Source organism: Pan paniscus, chromosome 23 (assembly GCF_029289425.2).
Source record: "Pan paniscus chromosome 23, NHGRI_mPanPan1-v2.0_pri, whole genome shotgun sequence".
In the NCBI taxonomy this organism is placed as follows: Eukaryota; Metazoa; Chordata; class Mammalia; order Primates; family Hominidae; genus Pan; species Pan paniscus.
In genome coordinates, this window is record NC_085927.1 from 57,312,395 (window position 1) to 57,339,894 (window position 27,500).

At 42.0% G+C, this 27,500-nt stretch overlaps 1 long non-coding RNA gene across 1 annotated transcript; it reads right to left on the reverse strand.

Annotated features, from left to right (window-relative positions):
• Positions 1 to 216: 216 nt before the first annotated feature.
• On the reverse strand, positions 217 to 27,116 carry LOC100970639 (uncharacterized). The gene is made up of 3 exons (XR_004668613.4): positions 25,898 to 27,116; positions 2,230 to 2,358; positions 217 to 746 (listed from the first exon to the last, which is right to left on the reverse strand). It is a non-coding gene; the product is annotated as an uncharacterized LOC100970639 (long non-coding RNA).
• Positions 27,117 to 27,500: the final 384 nt, after the last annotated feature.

Here is a 27,500-nt window from a genome sequence, read left to right on the forward strand (position 1 = left end):
TCACAATAAGCACACAATGAATATTAGCTGATAACGATCTCATCCGATTTCACATTTAGCCAGCAGGCAGCCAGTGCCCCTACCCTGGAGCAACCTAGCCAGCGCTATGCCGGAACCAGCTTGCACCGACTCTTCCAGGATCAGCATTCAGCAGCATCACTGTGGTTGCTTGGAACAGCCCATGGTGGGAGTGTTTACACCAAGGAAATCAGCAAATGCCATCAATCAAGACCATTTTATTTTTTCATGGAGTGGCTGTTAAACATTCACCAGCACACCCCTGGGCCCAAGAGAAGAAAGATGAATGGGAATCATGTAAAGGACAACAAGGGAAGGGATGGGAGAGGAGTGCGACTTAGATGATGTGGCCTTTGAATGTCATTCACGCCTTCTTCAAGCCTATCGGATGCCATGCAATGCAGGGGAAGGGCGTGGGCTGCAGAGCCGGAGCTAGATTTGAATTCTCTCATCTCAAGGATGGGAGATCTGAGGCCCACACTGGGGCTGGACCTGCTCAAGATGAGAGAGTTACAGACGGCAGAGGCAGGGCTCAAACTCAGCTGCTCTCACTCCTTGGTGGCCTCTTACCTCATCAAGGGGCCAGTCTCATCAGCTCACCCTGACCCTGAAGTCAAAGTCTAAACAGTGCAATTCACTGGCTGCAGTGGTGTGTCCGGGAGGCAGTCTTACAGGGTGTGTTCCCTCAGTTGCACCTCTGGTCTTCAGCTTTGTGTCTTTCTGCAAAACTAAACCAAACAATAAACACTTGAAGCCCCCAATGAGCTCATGTCGTTAAACCCTATTGGAAAACAGTTTTTTTTTTTTTTTAAAAAAAACAAAGAAGAAGAAGGTTGGGCGCAGTGGTTCATGCCTATAATCCCAGCACTTTGGGAGGCCAAGGGTGGTAGATCACCTGAGGTCAGGAGTTCGAGAGCAGCCTGGCCAACATGGTGAAACCCCATCTCTACTAAAAATACAACAATTAGCCGGGCGTGGTGGGCCATGCCTGTAATCCCAGCACTTTGGGAGGCTGAGGCAGGCGGATCACCTGAGGTCAGGAGTTTGAGACCAGCCTGGCCAACATGGCAAAAACCCGTCTCTACTAAAAATGCAAAAATTAGCTGGGCGTGGTGGCACATGCCTGTAATCCCAGCTACTCAGGAGGTTGAGGCAGGAGAATCGCTTGAACCTGGGAGGCGGAGGTGGCAGTGAGCTGAGATCACATCACTGTACTTCAGCCTGGGTAACAGAGACTCTGTCTCAAAAAATAAAAATAAAAAAATAAAAGAAGAAGAAGAAGAAAAAAGCCTGCATTGATTTCCCCATACATTTGCACAAGCTGCAGAACTTGGTTCTTTTATTTTCATTTGGAAACAAGTTGAAACAGCCCTCCAAATTAAGAAAACAACTTTACAAATTCAAGTTTTATGTTCTCTTATTTTAGAAATATTCATGGCCTCAATATGTCTCTCCTAAGTACTTATATAAAAACATTTTTCTCTTCCATTTGCCAATTTATAATGATTTTTTTCATTCTACTTACAACAAAGCAATCATTTCAAATTAATTGCTTTCATTAAAATGTATTATTGTAATGTCCCAGGTACTGAATAGTGATTTTGTTTGACAGAACAAGTCTGAAAGAAAAATATTATACATTTTGCAAGTAGACAATTTCAACCCAATTCCTTCCTCTGGCACGAAGCACAGGGGATTTGCACACAGTAGGTTGAGAGAATAACTAGCAACAGTAATTATCAGTGTCATGCATCAGGAGAGTACATTTATAGAGGACTTTCAGAAGTGCACAGCTATTTTGCATATGTTATTCCATTTCATTCCAAGCATTCTTCCACGTAGACCTATTTATCTCTCTTTTTTATTGAGAAAACCAAGGCCCAGAAATGCGAGGTCACTCACCACAGGTCACACAGTCTCAAGAGGCAGAGCTGTCATTTGACCCCGGGTCTTTCCACCTCCAGATGCACCTGAGCATGGAGTGTGCAGGGGGAGGTGGGGTCTGCGTCCCAGAAGGAGCTGAGGATCTCCTCACTCTCCCTTCCCAACTTGTTTATTCTCCATTCAAAGCACAGTTATTTTCTTTGCAAGACCAACGAGGTTGATTCAAAACCAGAGTCATTTTAACGTCTTAAAAATATCAAGTACAGCTTAGAAAATTCAAGCACTAGAGGGAAAAAAATTCTTAAGTTATTTAGAAAGAAAATTTACCTTGATTCTGAGGGTCCTTGAGCTTTCTGCTTTTTGCTCCTTTTTTGGGTCATGCTGAGTGGGGGCCGGGGCTGTGGTGGGAAATTGAGAGTTGTATGAGATCTCCAGATGCTTCTCAGCCCCTCAGTGCTGCGGAGAAAAGAGGAAAACACTCATCTGGACGATCCGTGTCTTGCAGACTCGGTCTCAAATCCTTTGGGGTGAGAATTCTGAGTCCTGGGGGGCATTTATGAGGGAAGCCACACAGAGTGTTCGCTAGTGGGATGAAGAAAGGAAACCAAACTGGGCTCTTTGGTGCAAAAATAAAATAAATTCTTATTTGTTGATATGGTTTGGCTCTGTGTCCCCACCCAAATCTCATGTTGAATTGTAATCCCTAATGCTGGGGGAGGGACTTGGTGGGAGGGGCTTGGATCATGGGGGTGGAGTTCCCCTTGCTGTTCTGGTGGTAGTGAGTTCTCATGAGATCCAATGGTTTAAAGGGATGTGGCAGTTTCCTCCTCATGTGCTGTCTCTGTCCTGCCACCGTGTGAAGAAGGTTCGTGCTTCCCCCTTGCCTTCCACCATGATTGTAACTTTCCTGAGGCCTCCCAATCATGCTTCCTGTTAAGCCTGCAGAACTGTGAGTCAATTAAACTTCTTTTCTTCATAAATTGCCCAGTCCCAGATAGTTCTTTATAGCAGTGTGAGAAAGGACTAACACACTCGTTCATTATTGAATGCTGTGTTCTTGCTCTGGGTCCTTGTCTTCATTTTCCACCTTATTTCCCTCTCCAGGGTGCCCACGCCCCCTCCCCCATCCCATCCTATTACTGTGCTGAACGCTGTCATCTTCACTCTCATAGTCCCACCAGCAGGGCCAGGGCTCCTCCCTACCCAACCAGCACACCATCAACACACTTCCTAACACGCTTCCCTCTGTGCCAGCCTGCTTACCTCTAGCTCTTTGCTTGTGCCATTTTCTCCAACTAGAACAGAGAGCAATAACAGGGAGAGGAAGAGCGTGGCTGATACAGCACGTTCCCTGGGCCCAGTAGCCATGAGTTAACACCCGCTGAGGCATTACTGGTCTCGCCTTGGGCATGGCAATCAGCTCTCTGATGTTCATTGGTAACACCCATAAGAAAACCGCCTCACAGGCTCAGGATAACACACTGACATGAACCCTCTTAGCTGGCAACTGGTCCACGCTGATGGGACAAAGGTCATCATTTTGTACCTGACACTACTCCAGTAGTGCTGGGTGAGCCGCTCACCCTTCCCAAAGGATGTGGAATTGAGCCCAGGAACAGGTTCATGTCTCCCAGAGGCTGGACTTGTACCTATAGGATCAGGAGCCACAGGAGGCCACAGGGGAACAGAGGCAAAAAACCTCAGTAGAAGGAGGAATAGAACCTGGTGTGCAGGAAGAGCAGGGAGATGGATGGAGACTTTGGTCACTTCTGATTCTGATCCCATCCCTTCCTGAGGTCCCATCCACATTCCTGCCCTCGCCACGTAGGATACTCCACAAACCCCATAACTGCCTCCTACTTTTCCTTTACTCTGACCCAAGGACCCAAGTTTGTTTCTGTTATTAGTGAGCAGATGATTTCAATCAACATCATGAAGAGGGCAGCCAGTGGAGTGCCTGTCACATGATTGGGGCTCAGTGACCACAGCCTCCTTCCACACCCCACTTCCAGCTTCCAGCAGCTGGAATCAGACCACTCAGCCAGCATGACCTCAGCCCTAAACGGAACTATCGCCCCTGAGCAAGATTCCCACGGGGCTCCAGAACCAATCTTGTGCACCTCTGTGCCCTAATAGCTTTTGAAGAAATGGCACTCTTTTAAGAGGTGACTCCAAGGACCCTGCAAAAGTGTGCAGATTACTCAGAGCCTGCAGCAGTGAGGGAAGGAGCAGAACAGAGGCACAAATGGAGCCTGGGCACCAGCAGGGAGGCTCAGCTGCTTGCACCTTCATGAGTCACAGATCACCTGGCTGAGCGCTCTCCTCCCTCACCTGCTGCTGCCTGGAGTCATGTCTATCCCGCAGTCCTGCCTCCACTGCACCCTTGGCATGATCTGTACTGCAGGCTCCAGCCAGAGCTTGCCAGCTGCACCCAGAGCTGCCGGGATGAGATGACAGGCCGCCACAGGCCAGAGTCAGAGCTAGGGCCCTCAGCACCCCACCTCCCCTGGGCAATGCTGGCTGTCAGAGACACTGTTCACCCTTCAAAGCAATGGCCCATTGGCTGAGATGAGATCCGCAGAATTTATGCTCGATTCCTGATGACATTATTTAAATTGCCTCTGATTTATCACTAACCCAGTATGCATTGTCATTTCTAAGTAATTACAGAAAATATTGTAATCTAAGTACTATTACATCAGGAACACAACTCGGAATAAATACTGCCTCTGCCTTCAGTCAACTCAGTAATGTGAATCGATACCTACTGATTTTTTGAATGTGAACATGTTGAGAGGTCTTGAATTCCCATCACTGCGGCTGGGTCATAAATCCTCCTTAGTTAAAGAATGAGGAGCCCACAGGCAGCCCGGTCTCCCTCACATACTTCTGCAGGTGCAGACCTTCCTGCAGGTCCTGTGGGCTGGTGCCCCTCAGGGGTCAGCCGGGCACTCAGTGTCCCAACAGAATGAGTTCAGCCACAGCCCCTGTCTGAAATGTGCAAAATCAGCTTTCTCCCAGACAGCCTTCAAATAATTTATGCAAATACATGCCATGCCCAGTAGTGTGCTAGGTACAATGACTGATACCAGGACGTAAGATGTGACCCTTGCCCAGAACATATTCTAAGGCCCATCTGAAGAGTCTAACTCAGGTGTCTGAATCATGAGATTTGGTTTCAGGTGTGGTTCCACTCTGCTTCTTACTGGCTGGTGGCCCTGGAGGAGACTTAACCTCTCTGAGCTGCAGGCGTACCCCTGGTAAAACAGGACCAACATATGTCCTATCTATTTCATATCACAACTGGTCAACTGAGTTGATGGATAAGAAACATTTGTGGATTGCAAAGTGCTATACAGAAGTGAGGAATAGTATTATTATAGAAGGCCGATGATTCCTGGAAAATACAGTAATCCATTTATGGTGAGAGGAGCAAGAAGAATTCTTCAGACAAATAGGTACCATTACACTCACTTCCTTGTAAATGAAAACAGAACTCATTAAAACTAGTATAAACAACACATTATAGAATATAATCAATTTCCATAAAACAGATCATTAAAAGAAGGAGACAAAATGGGACAGAGTCTGGTACATTGTAAGTGCTCAAAGTTATTTGTTGAACAAATGAAAAAATAAGTGAGAAAAAAGACATAGAGAAGGAAGAATCTGTGGGACCCACTGAGAAGCTGACAGCCCAGGTAAAAGCAATGGGAGATGCTGTGAGGAAAGGAGAGCCATGTAGTACCTGGTGCAGCACTGGGAGCCCTGAGGGTCACTGGGGACAACGGCAAAGCTGTTCTAGAAGGAAGGAAAAACAGAGAAGAAGAAAAATGGAGTGCAGAAAGAAAAGCCAAATACTCCCCTGTCCAACAACACAGGAGTGTGTTCCAGTGCTCAGAACGATAAATAACAAAATCAGTACTCATAACATGAAATAACTCCAGACAAAATTAATTGCATGGGGACAATTTGTCTACAACAAAAATAATTATGTTTAGGGTGTTTAAAGAGATAACAGAGGTGAAGGAGGGAGAATGTGCTTTTAAAAGCACAAGAAACTATAGAAAAATAGAACAGGCACATAAGAAATAACAAAAAACATTTCTTTAAAATAAACAATTAGAAAACTAAGAAATTAAAAATACAGCCAAAGAAAATACGTGATAACAGGAACACATTTTAGGCAGAACAGGGTTAAAGAGAGAATTAGTGAATTGGAGACAATATTGAGAAACTCACCTGGAATACTGCATAGGGAGACAAACTGACTTCTGTAGATAAATATGGATGTGTGCATGCATGCACACATGTACACTGCACTTCATTGATTCCATTTTCTCATTTTAATATATCTGAAATTGGAGCACACCTTACAACTGAAGGTGACTTACAACCACTCTTGGTCTAGACTGGAGACATCTTCCAAAGAGAATCTTCATTTGCCCTGCCAGTCACTTGGAAGTATTACTGACCTAAGGTCATTTAACATTAAAATCTATAGTTAAGATTTACATTTAAACTGTAAATCTGAGTGTGTAAAGTTTGGAGGTTAAAACCTCAGGACAGATTGTGAGAGGTTTTTTTTCTGCCTTTTGCTCACAGTGGGTTTATTTCTCATTTCTTCTTACAGCAAGCCTGCAGCCCTTTGGGGTCCTCACCTTATGTAGGGGTCTTCTACTAAACTCCTTGTCTGTGGCACCTTTATTTCTTAGTGGTGCATGAAAATAATGGTTCCTCCTTCTATTGATGGCTTCTTAGGCTGCTTGAGGTGTGTGTATCTCCACATCTACACACACACACTCACAAGCAGATCAGTGGTGGAGAATAGTCAAGGAGGTCCTATATCTCTGAAATAACAATTTCACAAGAAGAAAATAGAGAAGCTCTATATGAAAAGCTAGTAATTTATTTTTTGCAGATTCAGAGAAAAACAGGTGTATTAGTCTGTTTTCACGCTGCTGATAAAGACATACTCAAGACTGGGAAATTTACAGAAGAAAGGGGTTTAATGGACTCACAGTTCTACATGGCTGGGGAGGCCTCACAATCATGACAGAAGGTGAAAGGCACATCTCACATGGCAGCAGACAAGAGAAGAAAACTTGTGCAGGGAAACTCCCCTTTATAAAACCATCATATCTCATGAGACTTATTCACTATCATGAGAATAGCAGGGGATAGACCTGCCCCCATGATTCAATTACCTTCCACTGGGTCCCTCCCACAACATGTGGGAACTGTGGGAGCTACAATTCAAGATGAGATTTGGGTGGGGACACAGCCAAACCATGTCAACAGGAGTCCTCAGTTCAAAACTGCAGTAGAGGTAAAGAACAGAATAAACAAACAAACCAAACAAACCTCACATGTAGAGACAGTAGTGAAGCTACACAATAGCAAGATAAAAAGAGAAAATGTTAAAAGCTACAAGACAGAAAAGACAGATTCCTATAAAGGATCATGAATTAGATGGGTAGTAGATTTATCCATAATGATAAAGATCAGAAGAAATGAAATAATGCCTTCAAAAGACTGAGGAAAAATAATTATTAACCTATAATTTATACCAATATAAACAATTACTCAAGAAAAAAAATAAAAACTTGCAAGGGCTAAAATAACTTGCTTACCACCAAAGATGCTTGCTCTAAGAACTGTGAAAGGATTCAAGAGGAAAAGTACACCCAGAGAGGGCTCATAGCATATCACATGTAAGAGTAAGCTTAGATATTGATGATTTATAGATTGATGAATGTAATTAAATATTGACTTTTGAAATAATAATAGCAGTTTTGAAGTGTTTTTAAGCAAAACAGAATTGCAGATAACAGGAACAGAAAGGGTGATAGCAGGATGGTATAGTGGTTGGTAAATTCTGCTGCAGTCCAGGTCATGCTGTAGGAAAAGACAGAAATAGGAGCATCCCCTGAAGCAAGTCTTCTTCCGTGATGCTTCCCCAGGAGACCCCTTCTTGAGTTTAATACGCTAACTTCATGGAGCTTAAGTAGTTCTCAATGCAATATGTCCAACTATTTATGTGGAAAACATTTATATCTATGTCCTAAAGACTCAATTCAACATTTTAAACAAAACAATATAGAGGAAGTCTCAGGTTCTATTCCAAATAATATTGGCAGAATTGCACATGTAAACATTTTGAAAAGCTCATGAATCTTAGGGTGGGGAAGTGCATGTGGGATGTTGCTGGACCCAAGGGAGGCATTATTCCATGAGGCCACGCCAGTGCTGGGTTAAATATTAGCCCTGAATGTGCCTGGGATAGGTTGAGAAGCTTCAAATGGAGGAAGAAAAGAAACAGCCCGATGTCTCCTAAAACCTCATGTAAATGAATTTATGAAAGTAAACATCAAGACAAAGAGGAAGACTGCGTCTTGCAAGTGTTTCACCCAAGAGTATTGAGTAGCTCCTCTGAAGATTTGTCAGACCCCCTCCTCAGAGCAGCCACCAAACCATGGTGAGCCGTTCCCAGGCCTTGTGAGTCTGACAAATGCCCAAAACAATTCTCTCTCACCCAGGTCCTCTCCCCCTCCTCCTCCACCACCAGGACACACAGAAACTGCCTCCTCTTTTCAGCCCTCTCCCTTCTCAGCTGACTTTGAGGTACAAATATCCCTTCTCTACTTGGAGAGCCCCATTTCATTACAGGAATTTGCTTTGGGTTTTATTATCATTTTAGTCTACGTCTTAGATTGGGCTGCTATAACAAGGTGCCATAGGCTGAGCGGCTTAAGCAACAAACACTCATATCCCACAGTTACAGAGGCTGAGAAGCCTGGGGTCAAGGTACCAGCATGGTCTGATTCTGGTGAGGCCCCTTCCTGGTGGCAGACTATCAACATCCCTATGCACCCTCACATGGTGGAAAAGACAGCTGGCTCACTCTCTGGTCTCTTCTTACAAGGGCGTCCATCCACCTCATGACCTGTTACTTCTCAAAGACCCCACTTACCAAAACCACGGCACTGGGATTAGGGGTTCACATATGAATTTTAGAGAGTCACAAAAATTCAGTCCATTGCAGTCTGTGTTTTTCTAAAAAGTGTATCTGCTTTCGTTTTTATTTGCCATGCTGTGTGGCAAAGATAATGTTTGCAGAACAGCTTGTAAACTGGATATATTGCTGCCTGCAAAGCAATGGTTTGCTAACAACCATAATAAGTGTTGGTGATCTGGAACTGATACTTAAACATTTTATATCCTAATATGCTCTGTTTTTAGTTTTATCTAGGCATTTTTCTGTTTTGGAAACACTCTAGGAAATTGGTTGAGAGTTTTGGATTGATGTGGAATGCCTTACAAATATTTTGCTTTTCAAATATGGGGAAATAAACTCCTCGTTAGCACATTTACATAGAACCTCCGATTTTCAGAAGTTCATGGACAATGGACGTGAAGAAATAGACACCTATGTTGAAGTACTTGGATTTCATGAGAAAAATGTATATAGAGTTAAATATTTAATGTTTGAAAATGTAGAGAAAAACCACTACAACAGTATAATTACAACATATAAATTCCAAACCAATAAAGCAAAAAAGAAATTTAGGAAGTACAGTTAATGCAGCGCAAGTCAAGAAGAAAGAGAAGTGAAAAGGGTGACATGCTAAAAACATGGGTAAGCAGGACCTAAGTCTAAGCAAGGATGTAATCACAATAAGTGCAAAAGGACTAGAATCATGGAATAAAAGGCAAAAAATATTTGTCACTACCTATTTGTGCTACTATAACAGGATATCACAGTCTGGTAATACATAAAGAAGAAAAATTTGTTTTCTTACAGTTCTGGAGGCTGGGAAATCCAAGATGGAAGCACTAGTAGGTTTGGTGTCTGGGAGGGCTTCTCTCTGCTTCCAAGACGGCGCCTTGTTGCTGCATCTTCCAGAGGGAAGGAATGCTGTGTCCTTGCAGCACAGAAGGTGAATGCTGCATAAAGCCTCTTTTTTTTTTTTCTTGGAGATGGAGTTTTGCTCTTGTCACCCAGGCTAGAGTGCAGTGGCGCTCACTGCAACCTCTGTCTCCCAGGTTCAAGCAATTCTCCTGCCTCAGCCTCCTGAGTAGCTGGGATTACAGGCACGCACCACCAGGCCTGGCTAATTTTTGTATTTTTAGTAGAGACGCAGTTTCACCATGTTGGTCAGGCTGGTCTTGAACTCCTGACCTCGTGATCCACCTGCCTCAGCTTCCCAAAGTGCTGGGATTATAGGCGTGAGCCACCGTGCCCGGCCTGAAGCCTTTTTTTTTTAAGGGCCTTAATCCTACTCATGGTGGGGAGGAGCCCTCATGGCCTCATCATCTCCTAAAGGCCCACCTCCTAATACTATTACATTGACAACAGTTGAATTTTGGAGGGGACACATTCAAACCATAGCATTCTGTTATTGTCCTCCCAAAATTCATGTTCTTATCACGTACAAAATACATTCATTTCATCTCAATAGCCCCAAAAAGTCTTAACTTGTTCCAGTATCAACTTTAAAGTCTTAGCCCAAACATATGGATACATATCTAAACATATGGATACATGTCTAAACATATGGATACATGTCTAAACATATGGATACATGCCTAAACATACGGATACATGTCTAAACATACGGATACATGTCTAAACATACGGATACATGTCTAAACATACGGATATGTGTCTAAACATATGGATACATGTCTAAACATACAGATACGTGTCTAAACATATGGATACATATCTAAACATATGGATATATGTCTAAACATATGGATACATGTCTAAACATATGGATGAGACTCAAAGCATGATTTGTCCTGAGGCGAATTCTCCTCCAGCTGTGAATCTGTGAAATCAAACAAGTTATGAGCCTTCAAACACACTGTGGGACGGGCGCAGTGCAGACAATTCTATTACAAAATGGACACACAGGCAAGAAGACAGAGATAACAGGCCTTAAGTAAGTCTAACACCCAACAAGACAAATATTCAATCTTGACAGTCATCTTTGATTTCATGCCCCACCTTCTGGACACACGGGGGTGAGGTTTGGGCATCCAAGGCTCCTGACAGCCTCACCCCACAGCTTTGCTGGGAATTGCCCTTGTGGGGGCTCTCTTGGGTGACCCCAGCCTTGCAGCAGGTCTGAGCCTGGACCCCACAGCTATCCGACACTTTGAAACCACCTTTGCAAAATTATAACTGAGGAAATAATGACAGTGAAAGAAATCAACACCTAACCTACCCCATTCTTGCTTCCAACCTTTAAGCTGTCCTTGTTCATTCCTGGACATAGGCTGAACTAACTTTGGGAAGGAATTCGGTTCATGGTTTGACTCTGAAACAAAACTGATATAACCCTTTCCCAAAAAGACCCCCTTCTTGCCTGGGGACCCTGCTGCCTTTGCAGGACTAACAAATTAGCTACAAAATTAGAAATTACAGTTTAGGGATCATGCAGCCTCTGGCTCCAAGAGTCTGAACCTCCCCAAATTGCTCCTGGGGATAACATCACTATTGTAAAACCTAAGATCAGTGCTTTAGATATTTTGCAGACCTTGCACTGGATGGATCAGCTGACATCACCCAGACCAGTAATGTGGCCCAATCATTTCTGCCATCACACCCGGGAACAGAAAACAGCAAGAAAAATTCACTTCAAGCCCCTGTGATTCCATCTCCAACCTGACCAATCAGCACTCCCCACTTTCCAAGCCCCTACCTGCCAAATTATCTTTAAAAACTCTGATCCCCGAATGCTTGGGGAAACTGATTTGAGTAATAATAAAACTCCGGTCTCCCGCACAGCCGGATCTGCAACGATTACTCTTTCTCCATTGCAATTTCCCATCTTCATAAATTGGCTCTGTCTAGGCAGCGGGCAAGGTGAACCCACCGGGCAGTTACAACATCTTTTGACATCTGGGTAGAGGCAGCCCCGGCTCCACAGCTCATGCACTGGGTGCCTACAGAATCAGCCCCACATGGATGCAACAGGGCTCACCAATTGCACCCTCTGGGGCAGGGTCCCACGCCTCACTTAGCCCTGGCTGAGCCACAGCTGGGGAGGCTGAGGAGCACTGTGCCAGAGTGTGTGGAGCAGAGACTTGAGGCACCCTGGGCAGTGAGTCTGAAGGTCCCAAGGGTGCCCTGAGCCCCTCCCAGTTTCTTCCCCCAAGGCCCTGGCACTCTGGGCTTGTGATGGACATGGCAGCCTTGAAGAAGGTTTTATTGGATTTTTAAATGTTACTAATTCCTAACTACAAGAAACACATCTGAAAAGAAATCAAGCAGAAAAGTCGAAAATAAAGAGATGGAATATATATATGAAAACTACTACATATAGGAAGGGATGTAGCAAAGACACAGAGAGAATATAATTTAAGGCAAAAAGCTTCAATAGGATTTCAAAGCAAACCTTGCATACTAAAAAAAGGAAACCAAAAATAAACCAAAAGAAACCGAAAACCATGAACTTGCAGGAGAATTTTCCAAAGCCGTAATTACAATGAGAGTGTTTTTAAGTCTATAAGAAATTAATATATCAAACAAATAAAGATTAATAAGAATTTGGAATTTATATGAAATGGCAAAGGAAAGGCCAGGCGTGGTGGCTTATGCCTGTAATGCCAGCACTTTGGGAGGCCAAGGTGGGCAGATCACTTGAGGTCAGGAGTTTGAGACCAGCCTGGCCAACATGGTGAAACCCCGTCTCTACTAAAAATACAAAAAAAATTAGCCGGGTGTGGTGGTGCACACCTGTGGTCCTAGCTACTTGGGAGGCTGAGGTGGAAGATTCACTTGAACCTTGGAGGCAGAGGTTGCAGTGAGCCGAGATCACACCACTGCACTCTAGCCTGCATGACAGAGCAAGACTCTGTCTCAAAAAATAAATAAATAAATGAGTAAATAAAATAGGTCTAGTCAATGAAACAGCAAAGGAACTAGAATAGCCAAATCAATTGTGGGGGAAGAAAGAACAAAGTAAAATCACACTGATGTCAAGACTTACTGTAAAGCTACAATAATGAGGACAATGTGGTATCGGCAAAGGGATAGACATGTAAAATCAATGAAAGAAGAGAGAGTCCAGAAACCGACTCACAGAAATATGGTAAACTGATTTTTGACAATGGTGCAAAGCCAATTCAATGGAGAAAAAATAGTGTTTTCAGCAATTGGACATCCATAGGCCAGAGAACTGAGAGGAGCACAGAGGGAGACCTTGGCCGATACCTTGTACTTTTTGCAAAGAGTAACTAAAAATGGAACATAGACTTAAACGTAAAATGTAAACTATAACATTCCTAAAAGAAATCAGAGGAGAAACTCCTGTGATCTTGTATTAGGCAAAGAATTTTTAGACAGAACACCAAGAGCACAATTCCTAACAAAAATAAATAAATAAACAAGACTCCACAAAAATGAAAAACTTTTGCTCTGTGCAAGACACAGGAGGCGGAAAGACAAGCCATAGACTTAGAGAAAATACTGGCAATTCACACATCTCAGGAAAGACTTATATCTACAATATATAAAGCACTATCAGGACTCAGCAATAAGAAAACAATGCTCCAATTTAAAAATAGGCCAAAAAATTAAGCAGGCATTTTACTAGACAAGATATATGGATGTGAAAGCATGTGGAAAGGTGCGCGACATTGTGGGTCATTGGGGAAAAGCAAATTAAAGCCACAGTAAGATAATACCACACCCACTAAAATCACAAAAACTAAGAGTGAAACTGAAACTTAAACCAACAGAAAAAATAAAACCTGCAATAGCGAGTGCCACTTAGGATGCAGAGGAAGCAGCTGGATCTCCCATGCGTTGCTGTGGGAATGCAAACGGCATGGTCACGAGGGAAAGGAGTTGGCAGTTTCTTATAAAGCCCCGACGTACACATACCAAAGGACCCAGAAATCCCATTCCCTTGGTATCAGAAGGAATTAACTTGCAGTCACACAAAAATGTGAACATGTGCCTTGATAGCACCTCCAAGCTGAGAACAACCCAAATGCTCTTCAACAGATGAACAGGTAAAGACACAACGGTCACTTCTCTGACCCCCTCAAGACTGTCAGGAACCTGCAGCAAGCTTCAGAAGCCACCTCACTTAAGTCAGCTAACCTTCATGCAATGGAATAGTCCCAGCCACAAAAAATGTTAGGCTCTTGAGTCACACAAATGTGACTCTCAAATCCATTATGCTAAGTACAAGATGCCTGATGCAAGAGGCTACAGAGAGTGCCATTCAATGTGTCTGACGCCTGAAAAAACACAGCTGTTAGGATAGAGAACAGATCGTTCTGACCTGTGCAGGGAGGGAGATGATCACAAAAGACAGCATAAAGGAATCTGGGAGATGCTGCAACCCTTCTGTAAAGATATCTTTACTGTAATGTTTAAATGACTATCCATCTGCCGAGACTCATAGTTCTAGACAATAAGAGTAAATTTTACTGGATGAAAATTTTTAAAGACATTTTTTAAAGGAAGGAAGTCTATCCAGCTTAGACATCTAAAGTGGACAAGATAGTGGAAGAAAAGAAAATCGTGCTGTAATCTTGCATAAAAATATATACAGATATACAAAAAAAAAAGATACCAACAACTCGTATCCAGCATTGGAGATCATTACCAAATAGGGTTTTACACAGGAATTCTAAAACAGTTCAACATCAGAAAAATCTATTATTGTGATACACAAAAGTAACAGAATATAAAGGAACACATATCTCCTAAATAGATACAAAATGGCATTCGATAAAACCCAATACCCATTCAGGATAAAAAATGCTTAGCAAAGAATAGAAAGTAACTTTTTTGATGTGATCAAGACTTTCAGAACCCGTCAGCAAACTCCAGAAGCCATTTCATTAACGTTGGCAACCAGGCGAGGAGGCTGCTGTTCACTGCTTCTATTCTATCTGTATTAGGTCTTTGACAAGCAGAAAAGGAAGAAAGAAAAATTAAGGAAATACAAATGTGGGGAAGGAAGGGCCAAAAGTCTTCATAACTTGGGAACCATATATATTTTTTTTAAATACATAACACCTTTATGGAGACTTCCTGGAGAAATAACTTACGTAGTATACACAATTCCCTTTGGTAAAGTGAACAATTCAGGGGTTTTAGAATATTCAGAGTTGTGCAGCCATCACCACAATCAACCTGAGAACATTTTCATCATGGCGAGCAGGAAGCCAGCTCCCATGTGCCTCCTCTCTGCATTCCTCCCTTCCACCTGCCACTGGCAGCAACTCATCTACTTTCTGTGTCTACGGATTTGCCTATTCTGGACATTTTATTTAAATGAAATCATAGAACTCTTGGCCTTTTGTGTCTTACTTCTTCCACTTAGCATAATGTTTATAACATTTATCCACCTGCAGCCTACAATACTTCATCCCTCTGTATTAACAAATAAAATTCCATTGTGGGAATATAACACATTCTTTTTACGTGTGAGTTGTTTCTCCTTTTGTGGCTATTATGAATAATGATGTTATGAACATTTGTGTACAAGTTGTTTTCTGAACATGCATTTTTGTGGCTCCTGGGAATATACTTGGGAGTGCATTTCTGGGTCATGGAACAATTCCATGTTTATACTCTGAGAAAATGCATGACTGTTTTCCAAAGAAGCCGCTCCATTTTATAATCCTACCAGCCATGTGCAAGGGTTAGAATCCTTCCACATTGTCTCCTGCTCCATTTTGTAATCCTTCCAGCAGTGTACACAGGTTCTAATCCTTCCACATTGCCTCCAACACTTGTAATTGTTTTTTCTACTATAGCCATCCTAGTGGGTTTGAAGAGGTAACTCATTGTGATTTTGATTTGCATTTATCTGATGGCTGCAGATGCTGGGCAGCTTTCTGTGCACTGAATGACCATTTGTTTATCCTCTTGGGGAACAATGTCTGTAATTACAGAATCCTCGTCCATTTTTAACTGGGACATTGTCTGTTTATTACTGAGTTGCAAGAGTTCTTTATATATCCTGGATACAAGTCCCTTATTTGATATACGATTTACAAACATTGTCTTTCATTCTATGGATTGTCTTTTAGTTGTTTTTCTTTTTTTTTATTTGGAGACAGTCTTGCTCTGTCACCCAGGCTGGAGTGCAGTGGCGTGATCTTGGCTCACTGCAACCTCCGCCTCCTAGGTTCAAGCAATTCTCCTGCCTCAGCCCCCCGAGTAGCTGGGACTACAGGCGCACGCTCCCACGCCCGGCCAATTTTTTGTATTTTAGTAGAGATGGGGTTTCACCGCATTGTCCAGGCTGGTCTCGAACTCCTGAGCTCAGGCAATCTGCCAACCTCGGCCTCCCAAAGTGCTAGGATTACAGGTATGAGCCAGTTTAATTTTCTTTTAAATTTCCTTTTTTTTTTCTTTTCTTTTTGGGACAGGGTCTCACTCTGTTGCCCAGGCTGGAGTACAGTGGTGCAATCATTGCTCACCGCAGCCTTGAATTCTTGGACTCAAACGGCCTCCCACCTCAGTCTCCTGAGTAGCTAGAAATACGGGTCTGCACTACCATGCCTGGCTGATTTTTAAATTTTTTGTAGAAACAGGATCTCACTATGTTGTCCAGGCTGATCTCAAACTCCTGGCCTCAAGTGATGCTCTTACCTCAGCCTCCCAAAGTGCTGGGAGTGAGCCACCACACCCAGCCTCAATTTTCTTGATGGTGTCCTTTGGAGCACACAAGTTTGTAATTTTGATGATGGCCAATTAACCTATTTTTATTTTGTTGCTTATGTTTTTGATGTAATATCTAAGAAATAATTGCCTAATTGAATATCATGAAGATGTATGCCTATTTTTCACTAAGAGTGTTATAGTTTTAGCTATTATGTTTAAGAGCTAATTTTTTATGTGCTACATTTTGAGTTAATTTTTGTATATGTTGTGAGATAGGGGTCTAACTTCATTTTTTTGCATGTGGATACACAATTGTCTCAGCACCATTTGTTGAAAAAGACTATTCTTTCTCCCACTGAATTGTCTTGGCACCCTCTTCAGAAATCAATTAACCATATATATGGGGTTATTTCTGGACTCTCAGTTCTAGTCTACTGATGCCTATCTATCCTTATGCCAGTAACACCCTGTCTGAATTATAGTAACTTTGTAGTAAGTTTTGAAACTGGAAGGTGTGAGTTATTCAACTTTGTCGTCCTCTTTGTTTTGAGACAGGATCTCACTCTGCTGTCCAGGCTGGAGTCCAGTGGTGTGTTCACAGCTCACTGCAGCCTCAATCTCCCAAGCTCAAGTAATCCTCCCACCTCAGCCTCACAGGTAGTTGGGACCACAGGTATGTGCCACCATGCCTGGCATTTTTTTTTTTTTTTTTTTTTTTAAAGAGACAGAGTCTTCCTATGTTGCTGAGGCTGGAGTTGTTCTTTTATCAAGACTGTTTTGGCCACCCCAAGTCCCTTGATTTTACATATAGATTTCCGGATCAGCTTGTCTATAGCTGTAAAAAAGCCTGCTGGGATTATTATGGAGATTGTGTTGAAAATGCAGAACAATTTGGGGAGTGTAGCCATCTTAACAATATTAATGCTTTCTACCCATGAACATGGATGTCTTTCCAGTTATTTAGATCTTTAATTATTCAAAATGTTTTGTAATTTTCATAGTATGCTTTGTGCTTATTTTGTTAAAATTATTTCTGAGTATTTTTTTTCCATGGTATTTTTAATGGAATTATTTTTCATAGTTTCCTTTTTGGAATGTTATTGATTTTACCTCTTATAACCTTGGTGAACACACTTATTAGGTTAACAGTGTTTTGGTTAAATCTTATGGTTTTCTGTGTACAAGGTCAAGGTATCTGCAAATTAGATAGTTTTAATTCTTTACTTACAATCTAGATGCCATTTATTTATTTAAATTACTAACTGCCCTGGAAAGAACTTCCAGTACAATGTTGAATAGAGGCAGTGAGAGCAGACATCCTTGTCTTGTTTCTGAACTGAGGAGAAAAGCATTTTATCTTTCACCATTACGGTGTTAGCGATGGATTTTTTCACAGATGCTTTTTAAGAGGTTGAAGAATTGACCTTCTCATCCTACTTTGTTAAGGGGTTTTTTTAATGCAAAGGTGTTGAATTTTTGTCAAATGCTTTTTATGTGTCAAGATGATCGTATGGGTTTTGCTTGCTATCTTTTATTCTGTTGACATCTTGTGTTACATTAATTGATTTTCTGAAATTCCTGGGAAAAAAAATCCCACTTGGTCATGATCTCTATTCCTCTTTATCTATTGCTGAGTTTGGTTTCCTGACATTTTGTTAAGATTTCTGTGTCTGTATTTACAAGCTACATTAGTCTCGTTTTTTTTTTTTTATGTCTTTCTCTGGTTTTGAAGTCAGGGTAATACTGGCCTAATAGAAGGCATTAGACTGTATTCCTTCCTCTTGCATTTTCTGAAAGAGTTTGTGATGCATTGGTATTACTTCTTTAAATTTTTTGGTAGAATTCACAGAGAAGTCATCTGTGCCTAGGCTTTTCTTTGTATTTTTTAATGCTAATTCTATTATTTTACTTTCTGTAAGTATATTCATATTTTCTATTTTTGAGTCAGTTTCAACAGTTTATGTTTTTTTAGACATTTGTCCATTTCATCTAAGTCATCAAATTTGTTAGCACACACTTGTTCATGGTATTCCCCAATAATCCCCCTTTTTCCCATAAGGTCAATAGCAATGTTCCTTTATTCCTGATTTCAGTAACTTGAGCCTTCTCTATACTTTCTTGCTCATAATTTTTGTTGATTTTGTTAATCTTCTTAAAAGAATCCATTTTATTTAATTGAATTTTTAAGTCCTCGGTTTGAAATGTGTCTTCTTTTTTAATATATGAGTATACAGCTATAAAGTTCCCTCTGAGCACTGCATTATCTGCATCACAGAAGTTTTGGTACATTTGTGTCTTTATTTGTATCTACCACAGAGCTTTTCAAATTTAACTGTAATTTCTTCTTGACACATCAGTTACTTAAAAGTGTGTCATTTAACATCTACATATTTGTAAATTTTCAAAATTTCTTGCTGTTATTGATTTCTAATTCCATTCTATTCCAATTGGAGATACTTTGTATAATTTCAGTTCCTTAACGTTTATGGAAGCTTGTTTTATGGCCTAGCATATGATCAGAGAATTTTCCAGATGCTCTTGAAAAGAATGTGTATTTCACTGCTGTTGGGTGGAGTGGTTTGTACATGTCTCTTAGATATCGTTGGTTCATAATTAAAACCTCCCCACAACAAATATTCCAGGCTCATATGGCTTCACTGGTGAATTCTACCAAACATTCTAAGAAGAATTAATGCCAATCCTTCATAAACTCTTTCAAAATATAGAAGAACAGGGACTACATCTCAACTTACCCTATGTGGCTAGTGCTATCCTGATACCAAAACGATACATTACAAGAAAAGAATACTAAAAAACCAGTTAGCCTTATGACTATAAATGCAGAAATTCTCAACACAATGCTAGCAAATTAATCCAGCACCATGTGAAAAAAAACATATATACGGACAACAAGATCAAGTAAGATTATCCCAGGAATGCAAGGTTGATTTAATATCTGAAAATCAATCACTGTAACACACCATATTAAAAAAAGAGAAACAAAGTCACAATATTATCTCAATAGATACACACACACAAAAAGCATTTGCTCTAATCAATTCTATTTCACATGGTAGAAGAAATACTACATACCTAATTAGGCCAGAAAAAGAAATAAAAGTCATCCAAATCGGAAAAGAAAGAGTAAAACTATATATATATATATGAACAGATGACACAATTTGAATGAAGAAAACTCTAGAGAATCCACCATAAAACTATTAAAACTAATAAACCAGCTCAGCAAGATTGCAGGATGCAAGATCAATACACAAAATTAAGTGCATTTCTATACATTTGTAATGAATAATCCAAAAATAAAGAAAGCAATCTATTTTCAATAGTAGCAAAAAGAATAAAATAGGAACAAATTTAACCAAAGTGTAAGACTTTCACACTGAAAACTATAAAACATCAATGACATAAATTAAAGCAAACCTAAATAACTGGAAAGACATCGTGATTGAGACAATATTGTTAAGATAGTCATACTCTTCAAATTGATCTAATGGCTCACTCAACACAATCCCCATAAAAATCCTAGCTAGCATTTTTGCAGAAATTTAAAAGCTGAACTTAAAATTCATATGTAAATTCAAGGAACCCATAATAGCCAAAATAATCTTGAAAAAGCAACAAAGTTGGAGATCTCACACTTTCCAATTTTAAAAATTAACTGCAAAGCACAGTAATCAAGACTGTGATACTGACATAAACATGAATGTGTAGGTCAAAGGAACAGAATTGAAAGTCCAGACATAAGCACTCAGATTTGTGGTCAATTGATTATCGAAAACAATCCCAAGAAAAATCAATGGGGAAAATAAGATTTTCAACAAATGGTACTGAGAGACTTGACATCTACATGCAAAAGAATGATGTTAGACTCCTACTGCACACCAAAATCAACTGAAAATGTATCAAAGACCTAGGTGTAAAAGCTAAAACCATAAAACTCTTAGAAGAAAGCATAGAATTAAATCGTTGTGATCTTGGTTACTTAATAGTTTTTTAAATATTACATCAAGATCACAAGTAACAAAAGGAAAAGTTAGATACATTTTATCAAATTTTAAAACTTACTTCAAACAATACCATTAAGAAAGTGAAAAGACAACCTATCAGATATTTGCTAACCATGTATCTAATAAGAGACTTGTTCTAAAATATATAGAAAACACTTAGAACTTAACAACATAACTCAATTTTTAAAACAAGAAAGGGATTTCAATCAACAGTTTTCCCAAGAATACACAGAAATGGCCCATTAGCAGAATAACAGATGCTCAACATTACTATATTGGGAAAACAGTCTGGTAGTTCTTCAGATGGTTAAACATACAACCCAGCAATATTACATCTAGGTACACACGCAAGAAAAATGAAAACCTATCTTCCCACAAAACTTGCACAAAAACTTGTACATATGGCCCAGCAATATCACATCTAGGTATATACACAAGGGAAATGAAAACATATATTCCCACAAAAACTTGTAGAAAATTTTTAACAGCATTATTTACAATAGTCAAAAAAAGCTTGGAGGCCGGGCGCAGTGGCTCACACCTGTAATCCCAGCACTTTGGAAGGCTGACGCAGGTGGATCACAAGGTCAGAAGATCGAGACCATCCCGGCTAACACGGTGAAACCCCATCTGTACTAAAAATTAAAAAAAAAAAAAAAAATAGCCCGGCATGGCCAGGTGCGGCGGCTCACGCCTGTAATCCCAGCACTTTGGGAGGCTGAGGCAGGCGGATCAAGAGGTCAGGAGATCGAGATCATCCTGGCTAACATGCTGAAATCCTGTCTCTACTAAAAATACAAAAAATTAGCTGGGCGTGGTGGCAGGCACCTGTAGTCCCAGCTACTCGGGAGGCTGAGGCAGGAGAATGGCATGAACCTGGGAGGCGGAGCTTGTGGTGAGCCGAGATCGCGCCACTGCACTCCAGCCTGGGCGACAGAGCAAGACTCCGTCTCAAATAAAAAAAAAAAAAAAAAAAAAAAAAAAGAAAAAATTGGAAGCAATCCAAATGTCCAAATGGGGAAATTTTGGCATACAATGAAATACTACTTGGCAATAAAAAGAAAGGATGTACTGATGCACGCTACAATGTTGATGAACCTTGAAAACATTACGCTAAATGCAAGAGGCAAGTCACACGAGACCATATATTGTATGAGTCCATTTACATGAAATTTCCAGAATAGGTAAATCTACAGACACAGAGAGTACATTAAGTGATTGCTGGGGACTAGGGGAAGTTAGGGAGAATGGGAATTGACTGCAAATGGATATGAATTCCTTTCAGTAGGGACTAAAATGTTAAAAAAAAAAAAAAAAAAGCACAGATTATTGTATGATTGTACAAAGCTAAATACACTAAAAAGTATTGAATTTTACACATTAAATGAGTAAATTCTATGATGTGTGAATGATATTGGCTATGAATGGGGTATTTATGTTTCCCTAAAATCCATATATAGAAGCCTAAATCCCCAATGTGGTATTTGGAAATGAGACCTTTGGGAGGTAATTAGGTCATAGGTGTGGAGGCTTCATGAATGGGATTGGTGCCCTTATAAGGAGACAAAGAGACACAAGTTTCCCTTTCTTCATCATATGAAGATACAAGAAGACGGCTGTCTGCAAACCAAGAAAGGGGCTGTCACCATACACTGAACCTGCCAGCACCTTGACCTTGGCCTCCTGGCCTCCAGAAACTTTGAGCAATCAATGTTTGTTATTAAGCCACTCAGTCTATGGCATTTTGTTATAGCAGCCAAAAACTAAGACAATATCTTTCATGAACATGTTTCAAAAGAGAGATAGCAAGATTTGGGATAATTATAGTAAAATAACATAATACTATTGCTGTAGGAAAAAAAAAAATGGGTTCTTGTCACACAACCAGGAAAGATTAGGCTGATGGACACATGGAAGGGTAAGGAGTAGGATTTCTTGGGCAAAAAGGAAAAAATTATCAGCAAATCGAGAGGAGTTTCTGTTAACAGGCCCCCATTTCACAGATTGAATCCCAGGTTACCACACACGAACAGAAAAGGCCAGGCTCCTGCCCACTGCAAATGGCACCGAATTCCTGAGGTCTCACCCCGTCCTCCCAGTGTGCAGGTCGGCATTATTCTGACAGAATCAGTCAGGGCCGGGCACGGTGGCTCATGCCTGTAATTCCAGCACTTTTGGAGGCTGAGGTGGGCGAATCACTTCAGGTCAGGAGTTCAAGACCAGCCTGGCCAACATAGTGAAACGCTGTCCCTACTAAAAATACAAAAATTAGCCAGGCATTGTGGCACACACCTGTAATCCTAGCTACTCAGGAGGGTGAGGCAGGAGAATTGCTTGAACCCAGGAGGTGGAGGTTGCAGTAAGCCAAGATTGCACTAATGCACTCCAGCCTGGGCAACAGAGACAGAGAGAGAAAAAAAAAAAAAGGAATTAGTCAGGAAAGGGTGGGCTTCATCCAGGACTGGCTGTCTGGTTTTTTAAACTTCAGCCTATTTTAGTTTGAAGGCAGGGTTTCGCAGGGGACCCTTGGCTACCTCCTGTCTCCATCACTAATAGTAGATAATATTTATCAAAGGGTTGCTAAGTCTCACGAGCAGTGCAAGGTTAGAGATAACCAGGTCTACGTACATGTGTGTCCTTCCACAATGTCAGTCAATATTGCAAACCATACATAATAGTATACTTAATACATAAATGTTATAGATTAAACATTCCACAAAGAGACAAAAAGTAACATTTAACATCAAGAGAATAGAGATAGAAAAAAGATTTAACAAACCAGTCCAGGGAGAGCAACGAAGCCAAAAAGAATCTCCTGGTCTGGGCCAGGCAGTCCTTTGGTCCTGCAAGGAAGAGTCTTTGATGTGGCAGCGCCTTTGGTAGCCAATGCTGGGTTCTTATCATGAGTGACAGCAAGACTGAGTCTGTTAAGACCGCAGTTTTGAGCTGTTTATGACCACAGAGTCCCCTGGTGAGGACTGATAGTGGAGGAGCGTGCTTGTTTATCTCCTTATCTGGCTGGATGCAGTCTGTCTTTTTTTTTTTTTTTTTTTTCAATTAAGCAAATCATCTTGTCCTTGCTGGCAAAGTGTCCTATGAAATATAAAATAGAGTCCTTTTCTAAGATGGAGTTAGTTATGTCAAGGCTGCTCTGTGCAATAAGACAGAGGCATTGCTCTATGTGCTCTAAACATTCTGCTTTGTTCTCCTTTCATAACAACCTTATGAAGTAACTACTATTATTTCTGTTTTATACAGAAGAACACTGAACCTAAGTGTAGTACTTAAGTTGCTTGAAGTATTACAGCTAACAGGTGGAGGAGCTGGGGTATAAATCCAGACTGCCTGGCTTCAGAGCCTGTTCCATTAACATACAAAATTCAAGTCCACTCCTGTATTCTAGTAACAACAACTGAGAAACTATAATGGAAGGAATAAGAGACTTCCTGTTTCAGCCCCAATATGGAAACAGCACGGAAGTCACCCCCTCTCTTCGTCACATCAGGGAAAACACTGAACCTAAGTGTAGTACTTAAGTTGCTTGAAGTATTACAGCTAACAGGTGGAGGAGCTGGGGTATAAATCCAGACTGCCTGGCTTCAGAGCCTGTTCCATTAACATACAAAATTCAAGTCCACTCCTGTATTCTAGTAACAACAACTGAGAAACTATAATGGAAGGAATAAGAGACTTCCTGTTTCAGCCCCAATATGGAAACAGCACGGAAGTCACCCCCTCTCTTCGTCACATCAGGGAAAACACTGAACAGACTGAACCTCAATGACTTTACCTAGATCCATCAGATAATTGAGATCACAGAGCAAACCAGCCTCTCTGAAGTTTGTAGAGAAAGGTGAAGACAGAGCATCATAGCCACGATTAGTTTACCTGAGACTAAAACCACTGATGCCTGTAACTGGTAGAGCCACTTTAACGCTAATTTTGACAAATTGCCAGAGGCTGAGTGTGGACTAGCCTGAGACTTAAAAACTCTTGGGGCCCAGTCTTAGGGAGACTGCAACAGGCTCATGTATTTCACCTGCTGAAAACCCAGCAGGTTCTTGCCATAAAGATGAGAGAAAAGTGTTTTAGAAAGGGGAGGGGAAAAGAACCATTTTGAAAGATGACCAGAAAATTCTCCTTAACAAAGCCATGACTTCCAACAGTTTCCCCTTGTCTGACCTGGAGGAAGAGCGACTGGCCCGCTCAAGCCCCCTGTAGCTTTCATCTCTCATGTAAGGAGAGACAAAAAGCCGCCAAAATTTCCTTTGCCGTAAAGATCAGAGAAAAGTGTTTTAGAAAGGGGAAAGCATTAAAGTGGCCCTGCTGTTACAGGCGCCAGCGGTTTTAGTCTCAGGTAAACCAATCTTGGTCATGATTCTCTGTCTTCACCTTTCGGCCGGGCGTGGTGGCTCATGCCTGTAATCCCAGGACTTTAGGAGACCGAGATGGGCAGATCACAAGGTCAAGAGATAGAGACCATCCTGGCCAAGATAGTGAAACCCCGTCTCTACTAAAAATACAAAACTTAGCTGGGCATGGTGGCATGAGCCTGTAGTCCCAGCTACTCATGAGGCTGAGGCAGGAGAATCGCTTGAACCAGGGAGTCGGAGATTGCATTGAGCCAAGATCGCACCACTGCACTCCAGCCTGGCGACAGAGTGGGACTCCATCTCAAAAAAAAAAAAAAAAAAAAAATTACAGAATCTTCCCCTTACCACCATGTCAATAGGGTTCCAGGATAGTAACAGTGGATAACAACCCAGACAGCTGTAAGATACAGATTCTTACATAAGAAGTTCATAGGAAAACCCGAAGAAAATGGGGAAAAACACAAAACTAAAGCCCCTGGGATATACAACGACAGCAATCGTTACACGCAGTCTAACTCCTGGCCAGATTAATATAAAACCTCACACCAAAAGCCTAATTGCCTCCGTTTTTATTACCTGATGCAGCATGTCTGGCTTCTAACAAAAAATTAAAAGGCAAGAGAAAAACACAGAACAAGGCTCAGATATAACAAAGATTTGAAAATGATCAAAAAAGGAACTTAAAATATCTGTGAGTCATTGTTATGGGCTCTAATGAAAAAAGTAAATGACATGTAAATGTAAGCAGAGAGATGAAAACTTTAAAAGAATCAAAAGGAAATGCTAGATATCAAATGCCTCAAGACTCATCTGCGATTCCATCCTCAGCCTTTGTCACCCCTCGGTCCCCACCCCACCATGGTGCTTGCTGTGTGTTTTCTTGATCCTGCTGTCCACCTAACCCCCTGGAAGGTGCTGTCCCAACCTCACCTGTGTCCCCTTTCTGGGCTGCTTACCTAGACCACTTGGCCTGGGCTGTCTGTGCCCAGGGGGAGGCTGGGAACATCGGCCGGCTACGCCCTGAGGTAGCTCAGATGCCAGTGTCCCACGGTGAGGACACCTCCGAGGCCGGCTCCGTGTCATCTGCTGGATGGGGTTGAACCCCAGTTGTCCTTCATGGGAATCTTCTCCTGAACCTTGCTGTGTGGGCTGCTTTCTCTTCCTTCCACCAGTGCTTCCTGGATGAAATCCAGCATAAATGTCTTGCGCTTATCCCCATCCTGGAGGCTTCCAAGCAAGCGTAAACTCTGAAAGAGCAGGGGCCGTGAGTGCTGACTGCTTCTCTGGTCACCGTCTCACGGCCTGCCACAGACCTGTGCAGGATAAGGTGGCTACATGAATAACCAAAGGAAGGCGTGGCTGCTGGAGTGAAGTTGTAATGCACACCTACGTGTTCCAGGAAGAGGAAGTTCAGAGTTCACAAACACATCTTAGTGTTTAGACTTAACTTCTGAGTGTAAAGGCCCCTAGCACAGCAGAAAGGGCATTTAAGGAGAGAAAGCTTAGGAACTCTGACACCTAGGAACTTGCTCTGAGATTTCACCACTCCTGTGTCATTTCGTTAATCTGCCAGATGTTCCTGATCAGCCAATGTTTGGAAGAAGGGTAGTTACTGGTCTGCAGCAGGGCACTGGGGCAGGACGCGAGGAGGAAGGCACTGCCTTGGGCCCGGGCAAGGGCCGACTATATGTGACCCCAAGAGCTCCCCTTTTCCACCCCAGAGGCCCCACCTTTGTGTCCAGAGGCCCCTCTACTTAACTGTGTCCGGAATTAGTGGGTTCTTGGTCTCACCGACTTCAAGAACGAAGCCACGGATCCTTGCAGTGAGTGTTACAGCTCTTAAGGTGGTGCGTCTGGAGTTTGTTCCCTCTGATGATCGGACGTGTTCGGAGTTTCTTCCTTCTGTGTGGGTTCGTGGTCTCGCTGGCTCAGGAGTGAAGCTGCAGACCTTCGCAGTGAGTGTTACAGCTCTTAAGACGGCGCATCTGGAGTTGTTCATCCCTCCCGGTGGGCTCGTGGTCTCGCTAAGCTTCAGGAGTGAAGCTGCAAACCTTCGCGGTGTTACAGCTCAAAAAAGCAGTGCGGACCCAAAGAGTTAGCAATAAGCAACATTTAATTGCAAAGAGCGAAAGAACAAAGCTTCCACAGCGTGAAAGGGGACGCCAGCAGGTTGCCACTGCTAGCTCGGACAGCCGGCTTTTATTCTCTTATCTGGCCCCACCCACATCCTGCTGATTGGTAGACCCGAGTGGTCTGTTTTGACAGGGCGCTGATTGGTGCGTTTACAATCCCTGAGCTAGACCCAAAGGTTCTCCAAGGCCCCAACAGAGTAGTTAGATACAGAGTGTCAATTGGTGCATTCACAAACCCTGAGCTAGACACAGGGTGCTGATTGGTGCATTTACAATCCCTTAGCTAGACATAAAGGTTCTGCAAGTCCCCACCAGACTCAGGAGCCCAGCTGGCTTCACCCAGTGGATCCCGCACCGGGGCTGCAGGTGGAGCTGCCTGCCAGTCCCGCGCCGTGCGCCGGCACTCCTCAGCCCTTGGGCGGTGGAT